Below are 8,940 nucleotides of genomic sequence, written 5' to 3' on the forward strand. Positions count from 1 at the left end.
AAATAATACCCTCTCAACTCTCCTTTTTATCTTTTTCATTTCAAAAAAGATCTAGGACAATATTAGACTTTAGGAATGTTGCTTGTAAAGAAAAAGTTGGTTTTTTTTTCAGCAAGGCTAATATGGCCTACAAAGAAATCCTCTTATTGCCTATGCTGTTCACATTAACTCCCTTACATGCAAACTTACCCTCTTCTCTTTATAAGAACAGAGATCCTGGCATTCTACAGTGACTTGCTTTTATATTCAAAAGTTTGTTTTTAAAATTTGAAAACAATGTAAAAATGCAGCCAAAATACTTTTCTTTGACAAAGCTCTTTAGATACTCAAAATTAATTTAACACTGAAGATCTTCTTTATAAAGTTTAATACATACATATGAATTCCCATACACACAAAGCATTTTGTGGTTTTCAGACAAAAAGTATCAACAATAACTTAATGTCAACATCCAGTATGTAAAAGACTTTAAAGGAATAAAAAATAAAATCAATGTGATGCTCTATAAAGTAAATAGGGTACAGGCCTGACCATCAATATGACAGAAGCTGCAAATCTCTGTACAGAGCAGTGAAAACACAAAAGGACAAAGGTGGGGGCAACTCTGGTTTAAAGTAGCAAAAGAATGAAAAAGAAAACCATAGTCAAACATTAAGAATTGTTACCTGGAGGGTCCATTTCAATGTAGAATATTAGCTCTGTTGAGTATGGCATCATCACTTCTCGCCAATCTGCATCAGATTTGTCCATATTCCAAACTGTGTTGTACATTGTCTACGCAGTATTAATATTTTCTTTTAATATAAAAAACTATCATACAGCTTTTACACTTTAACAGTATTTCTGAATCCCTGCTTCAGATGTACTCTTAAAACCTTTTGTTGCTGTTGGTGCTGAGTTTAAAGGCTTCTGGTTGAAGAAGAGAAGAAATAAAAGCAGTAACAGTCATGGGATGAATGAATGTAGAAACCAGCTCTACGATTGTGGGCTCAGTGGAAGCAAAGCCTAGGCTTCATGTTCCAGCTGGAGGAGGAGGAGGAGGAGGGGGAATGGAGAAGGAGGGGGGGAGAGGAGATGAGATAGGGGCGGGGGCAATGGGAGGGGGCGGGGCTAACCCGTGACCTTTCACATCAACGGGAAATACCAACCACGGCCAAGGAGGAAGGGGGATACCTGAAACAAATGAAGAAGACGGGGGTCGTTCCGTGCAACAACATTTGAAACGACCCAAAGTGATTTTATTGCTGATTTAGAGGAGAAAAAAAAGTTTTGGTGCAGGTGTACTTGGATCGCTGCCCGGTTTTGCCACAGTCTCTCTATCTCCCCCTGCTTTCTCCCCCCTCCCCGTGGTGGTGGTACGGGCCAGACCGGGCCTACTCCGCTCCGTTGCCGCCCGCACGCAGACGGCCAGCGGCTCCGCTGCGGCTTTGTCTCCGCTTTTTCCACAGGCTCCTGACCAAAAAAAACCCCTCAGCTCTTTCCCCTCCCCCCCCCAGCTCAAACTCCGAGCCAATCCCCTCACAGCAGCTCCAGCAGGCCACGCTGATTGGCTGCGCCGTTACCAAGCGGGGACAAAGGGGGTGATATGGGGGGGGGGGGGAGAGAACCGGGAGGACGACACCAACAACAACAACAACTGCGGCCGCTGCGAAAAGGCGCGACTAACCGATGGCCGAGAAACCGAGCCGACCTCTCAGCTTCCCTACCCCTCCCCCCACCTCCACCTTTTCCGAGACGACCTTCCTTCGCTGCTCATTCAATTGTGTTTCCTGCCATTGTGTGGAGTGCTCTGAAAGGATACATCTTTTAAAGGGGAACAATCACCTGGAAGAGAGCCCAAATCAATGAAACTGCAGACCGTGCTCAGCAACAACAAAACACCCCCTTTTTGTCTTTTTATTTTAAAATTCTGTTTGGCTGCAATAAGACCGGAAATCCCCAGAGAATCCGACCATCGTTTAACCCTTTGTTCCACTAAGCGACATCTAAGTCACCACAGAAAGCACTAAAATCATTTTCTTGCAGGTTCTAGGATATTTTGCAAGCATTTCTTCCCTCTCTCAGAGAACCCGGTGCCACTGCTGAATAGACCTGACAGATTTTAAACACAATTGGCTGCTTCACCGGTTCAAAAAATCATGGGCTTCAGACGAAACTGAGAAGCTTGCGAATTGCCAATCCATTTTTTGCATTACAAATGTATAGAAATATTAACTATTTCGCAAACAACCCTTGATGTTAGTACTTTGTCACGTAAAAGGAAATTTCTTATGTACTCATAATATCCAAAAACGTGTCTTTTCCATGTAATTATTGGTACAGCTTTTGTCCTCCCTCCTTTCCCCCTCCCCTCCCCCCCCACAAAACATTTTTAAAAACTGTTAAAATGAGTTGACTGAGTAGTTCTTGTGAAGAGAAGAATTGTTTATACAGAAAAAGTGAATAATGTTTCTTTTGTTATAATATTCTACAATAGGGATGCTTCTTGAATTAAATACATTCAGTTCATTGTTAATTTATATTTAGGTTTGCATTGCTGTCATTCTTCGCGTTGTGCAACCAAAATTCGTTTACGGAAATAAAATCCACATAAAACAGCTATAGTTCAGCAAATGTTTCAACTGTTTTCTTTACAAGCTAGTGAAATAAGAACCTCATTAAAGTTCGCAGCAACCATGGTCAGGGACTGTGTACTAAAAGTTGTTTGCAAAGAAAGAACTTCGGCTTTAAATCATATGTCCCTTGGCTCACACAACCACACTATTTTGTGCACTTAATTTGGAATCTAGGATTGTCAAAGCTGAACATCCCTTTTTAGCCGAAGCTATAACAAATATGGAGTTCTTGAAGTTCAGAAAGAAATTTGTATGAGATATTTGTGAAATTACTCCAGTTCTAAACTTTGGATTTAACTAGTTGAGTTTCAAGCGGGACTTAACGAACATTCTTGATCACGCCTCAAGAAATTGATTCTCATGAATCAAACTCAATTGCTTAAATCTGAAGCTGGTCAAAAGCATTTTAAATCTGGGTTAGACTTTCCTGCATACTTTATGGGCGATGTGTAATATTACAGTTAAACGCAACTAGAAACAGGTAATTACAATTAACGTTTGACATTCTTCACTGTATCCACTAGGTGGGGTATCTAATCACTACCTATTATGGCTCAAAAATTATGCATAGTGGCTCCTGAGTCATGAGAGTAATAAGGAACAAATTTACAGATAGATCCCTCTCCTGCAACTTGAGTGAAGAATAAGTATGGTACAATTGTAACAAATTGAAAGAGGATCAGGATCTTTTGGAAAGCATCGTTGAAAGTAGTTTGTTCAATCCTGAAATGCTCAAATTCTTCCAATTCATTCTCGAATGAATACAGCATTCACAATTTTCTGCCATTTTAAAAACTCTCAGCTCTGTTGACAAGCATAACTGCTTCCAACGCAACCATTCCTGAAAGATCCCTGACCCACTAAGTTATTCACTGTGAAATGCATTCCCCCTGCCACCCCCTGAACACCACGAGAAGTGTTCTGATTGTGCTGTACAACAGCTTGCACTTTTCTCGTTTCTTTTAATTTCGATACTATGGGACGAATGGGTATGATGTATTAAAGTTTACAACTGAGCTTAAAACAAACATGTTCGCGTGAGCTCCAAAGTACATCTCATTCTGGACCTCAAACAAACCTCCAGTGAAGGCAATCTGAGCAGCAACTTACGATTTTAATTATGTACCCATCAATTTCATTGGTTCAAATTAGAACGAACCTTTGATAATTTAGAAGTGGGACTGTTAGTAACAACACAAAATGTAAATTAATTTTTAAAACATATTAGATGCAGTGAGGACAATTCATTATTAGCACAAGTCAGTTTGAAGGACCTAGGTAGATATTGTCCCTAAACAAAACATTTCAACACTTATTTAAAAAAAAGATTTTCTGCAGATTCTTTGATACAATGGAGAAAACTATTTTTGTGTGGATGAGGATGCAGAAATACTGCATTGTACGGTTAATAGCTGGGATCGGTGAGATTTCTCTGATACACTCATTACATTAGCTCAGAATTGCTTCAGGGAGTTATGGAAATCCCTGATTCTAGCTACTGCATACTTAGTTTCACACCAGCTTTAACCAGCACGGTGATGTCATGCCTAGTTGCAATGTGACCTCCTCTGCTCGCCTGATAAAACGTTCTACCAACCGTTTCTAGCAAGTCATTCTTATTCCAAGCTATTACCAGCTGCAAGCGCTATTCTGCCTCCATTAGGAGGAATGAATTATGTTTTGTTCTTCTGAAGAAAGAAAAAAATGTATAATATAGTTTTTTTTGACAGAGCAAGTTTCAATATAAGCTGTATAATTCTGACAGGTTTCAATATTTTGTTTCTTTTCTATTCTATTTACATACCGGTTTCTCCTCCAGATTTAGTCTTTGAACAGTTTTAATTCCAGTTGGCTTTAATAGCATCCCATTTATTTCTGATCCAGGGCTTTTGTTCTCCCAGTACCAAATTGCTAACCATAATCGTTTGCTGGACCATGATGCCTTATTTTCACAGTCCTAAAAGTGTCAAAATTGGCTAAGAAGCCTGGGATTCAGGATTAGTCCCAAATTTAATCCCATTTCATTTTTAAAAACACTATGCATAAATTCAGTTAATGGAATGCCCTTGTTGGCTGAGTGGTTAAATGCATCATGTTGTCACGAGTCAGACAGCCAGAATTGTGGGTTTAATCTATGCTGATAAATCTAATCTCAGCACAGTGAAATTGGGCATCGATGAAAATGATACAGCAAAATTTCCCATTCCCAAGCCCCGGTGAATAATATCTCTTGGTTAAAGAAAGCATAGTTATTCAGGTTCTGCTGTGAAGATGTACACAATCAATAGATTGTCGTTGTTAGGTTCTGGTGCAGCCTGCCTTCCTATACTTTAAGCAGGCAATTATTTTCCATCCATGGAGCATCATACTCAACCCTGATCCTGTCTTAAAGTAGGCACACTTTTCAGCATAAGCTTGTGGTTACTGACTTGGCAGACATTCCTTTCCCAATAGTTTGATGGTAAAACCAGATGAAGTGTCACACTGCCACCATTGATGAGATTAGCTTTTCCAAATCAAACTGGGATCTTTCTTATTTTAAAGTCCATTCACACACTAGCAATGCACTTCCCTGATGAGTCATCAGGAAGCTCTCAGTGATATCTTTTGTCAGAAGATGGGTGCAGAAATTCTGCATTGACAATACCTATCTCAGCTTACCTAAACAATCTAATGACAAAGAAGTAGTTTGCAAAATATTTTTGCTGCAATATGGAAGTATTTCAGAAATCCTAATATGGAGCTTTCTTCCAGACATTGTTGACATGTTTATTAGTCGACACTGATCGGACCAGAAACAGTAAAGCAAATTTATTTGCAAACATATTTTGTTTGAGTTTGCACATTGGTAAACCATAGGCATGCTCTCTTGTTAGAGAGAGAGAGAGAGAGAGACAGACAGACAACTGTTGGTGGGTCTAACCTGAGGGTCACCATGCCTCAGGCAAGGGTGAGGTTCAGAATGCATAATCTATATTTTGACCTCAGTTTGTACAAGAAGTGAACCTCTGCTGTTGGCATCATTGAATTGCACACCTATAGCTTATGGTCCTATGGGTTGGTTAGCTCAGTCCAGCCAAATAAGCTAACCAACCTTTAGGAGCATAAGCTCTAGGAGCAGAATTATGCCATTTAACCAATCGAGTCTGCTCTGCCATCCAATCATAGTTAATATGTTTCTCAACCTCATTGTTTTGCCTTTGCTCCTTAACCTTTGATCCCCTCACTAATCTATCTCTGTCTTAAATACACTCAATGACTTGGCCTCCACAACCTTCTGTGGCAATGAGTTACACAGATTCACCACCCTTTAACTGAAGAATTTCCTTGAAGTGGAATTTCTCCATGTTCACTCTGTCTAGGCCTCCTAGTATTCTGTAAGTTTCAATGAGATTTCCCCTCATTCTCCCAAACTCCAGTGAGTACATACCCAGAATCCTCAACCACTCATCATATGACAAGCCCTCATTGTTGCAAACCTCCTCTGGAGCCCCCCAAGGTCATCACATCCTTCCTTAGGTATGGAGCCCAAAACAGCACACAATACTCTAAATGTGGTCTAAACAGAGCCTGACACAGCCTTTGCAGTACATCGCTGCTCTCATGTTCTAGTCCTTTCAAAATGAATGCTAATTTTGTATTTGCCTTCCTAACTGTCAACTGAACCTGCATGCTACCTGAAATAACTCCGAAACTCCCGTAACCAAGTCACCCTTTATTCACACGTGGAGAGTCCTTGGCACAGAGCCAGCTCTCTGAGTGAACAGGATTCTGACCCTCCTGTTTATTTTTTTCTCTTAGGCCCACACTACCGCCTAACTGTGGTAGTACTTATATTTTCCCCAGCACCCATGTCGTGTCTGTAGGTGTAGGACACAGTTTATTTGTATTCCACCACCAGGAAGAAAGGAAACAACCGAATGGCCAGTGACAAGCAGTGCCCTTCACAAAAGGCAATGCTGTGTGATCAAACAGTGAAGGGGAGGGCAGGGATTAAAGCAAAATAGAGTTGGAGGGGGAAATAATACACTCCACTCCCTGCGGCACCCACCTCTCCCTGAACAACTCCAGGGTGTTGGTGGACACCGCATGCTCCTTCTCCAAGGACACCCGGGCTCTAACGTAACCGCGGAAGAGGGGCAGGCAGTCGGCCCTAACCACCCCCTCCACAGCCCGCTGCCTGGACCTGTTTATGGCCAGGCCCAGAAGCAGACCCACGAGGAGGTCTTCAGACCTGCCCTCCCTCCTCCGTACCGGGTGCCCAAAGATCAGGAGCATGGGACTGAGGTGCAACCAAAAGCAGAGGAGGAGGTTTTAAAGAAAATCAAAAAGGGAGTGCAAACGCCCACACCCAATATACACATGGTCCACAGCGCCACAGAACAAGCAGTTGGGCTGGGAGTTCGTGAACCACCGCAATCTGTGGTTGCAGGGGACTGCTGCGTGCAGCACCCTCCACCCCAGATCCCCGAGAAAAAGGGGGCGGATTCCCGCGTAGAGAGCCCACCACTGGGGATCCCCACCGCCCGGTGGCAAATGGGCACGCCAAGGCGTGTCCGGACGGTGGATGAGGGAGAAGAGGTGGACGGTGTGCAGCAACAGTCGATAAAGGCCCACCTTTTTACACCCTTAAAAGGGACAAAATGAAAATTCCGGAGGCGGCTCAGGTTGTGGGGCACAAGCTCCCGCAGGAAGTATGGGACCTTGGGGCCAATGTGAAATTCCGTCCGGGCTGGGGTGAGCGCGGACGGGATCCCACCGCACACCTGAGCATCCTCCAACTGGTGCACTACGTCGGGTCCGAGCACCGCCGTTTTAAGGCGTCGGATGGCAGTGGCCACGTACCGGACGTCTACCGCTACCCTGCTCGCTATGTCCTGCGGCAGCGTCCAGCTCAGGCCCCCGGCACCCAGCACGTCCTCGACCCTGGTCACCCTCACCGCCACGGCCCTCCCCTCCAACAGCCACTCGAACCTGCGAGTATGGAGGTGCGGATTCCTGAGCAACGGCTCCCTGACGACAGCCGCTACTCCTGCCGGAGGGTAGGCGCAGTGCGATTTGATCATGTTCCAGACAGTGATCAGGTCCTGGTAAAAGACAGACAGCGTCTTGAGGGCGACCTCCAAACCATCACGGTTGACGAACAGGAGCTGCGTGTCGTAGTTGAGGTTACGCACCTGGCGGAAAAAAATACATCGCCAGGGTGCACCACTTAGGAGGAGGCTCGACGTAAAGGTATCGCCGCAAGGTGTGAAGGCGGAACGTCGCGATCTGGGTGTGGATACACACCAGCGACTGACCGCCCTCCTCAGTAGGGAGACTCAGAACCTGTGCAGCGACCCATTGCATCTTTTTGTCCCAGAAGAAATCGACCAATGTTCTCTGGATGTTAGCTACAAAGCCAGGAGGAGGGACCAAAGTGACCACAGCATGGCACCCTCCTGTTTATTTTTTCTTTTTTTCTTTTTTTTGTTCTTTTTTAACCCCCACACTACCGCCTAACTGCGGTAGTGCTTTCCCCAGCACCTATGTTGTGTGTGTGCAGGTGTGAAACACAGTGAGAGACACAAGGTGCACGAATCTTTATTCAATTTCCACCACCAGGAAGATAGGAAAACACCCGAGTGGCCAGTGATAAGCAGTGCCCTTCACAACCCTCCTGTTTATATCTGGCAGCCAGGGCTCCCTGATTGGGGTTGTTAATCTGGACCAATCAGTGAACTCATAGTGAGTTTTGAGAAGACTTGTAGATTCTGGGTTGAGGTTCTGGATGTAGATTAGCTCAAGTTCATTTCCAGACGTTTTGTCACCATACATCAATGAGCCTCTAAATGAAGCACTGCTGGTGTAGCCCATCTGGAAATGAACCTTCCAGCTCAGCGAGCAAACCCACATCAAGTGGGCACTCATATTCGATGAAGCCCACTTAGCTAACCTTGTTACAATCACTGGACCAATCTTAGGAGAATTTTGAACAAGTATTAGGCAAGAACCTTCGAAAGCTGATTGGAGGTAGATGTTCGCAGGTAAAGGAATAGCTGGAAAATGGGAAGCCTTCAGAAATGAGATAACAAGAATCCAGAGAAAGTATATTCCTGTCAGGGTGAAAGGGAAGGCTGGTAGGTATAGGGAATGCTGGATGACTAAAGAAATTGAGGGTTTGGTTAAGAAAAAGAAGGAAGCATATGTCAGGTAGAGACAGGATAGATCAACTGAATCCTTAGAAGAGTATAAAGAAAGTAGTAGTATACTTACGAGGGAAATCAGGTGGGCAAAACGGGGACATGAGACAGCTTTGGCAAGTAGAATTAAGGAGAATCCAAAA

This window comes from Chiloscyllium plagiosum, chromosome 11 (genome assembly GCF_004010195.1).
Source record: "Chiloscyllium plagiosum isolate BGI_BamShark_2017 chromosome 11, ASM401019v2, whole genome shotgun sequence".
Lineage (NCBI taxonomy): Eukaryota > Metazoa > Chordata > Chondrichthyes > Orectolobiformes > Hemiscylliidae > Chiloscyllium > Chiloscyllium plagiosum.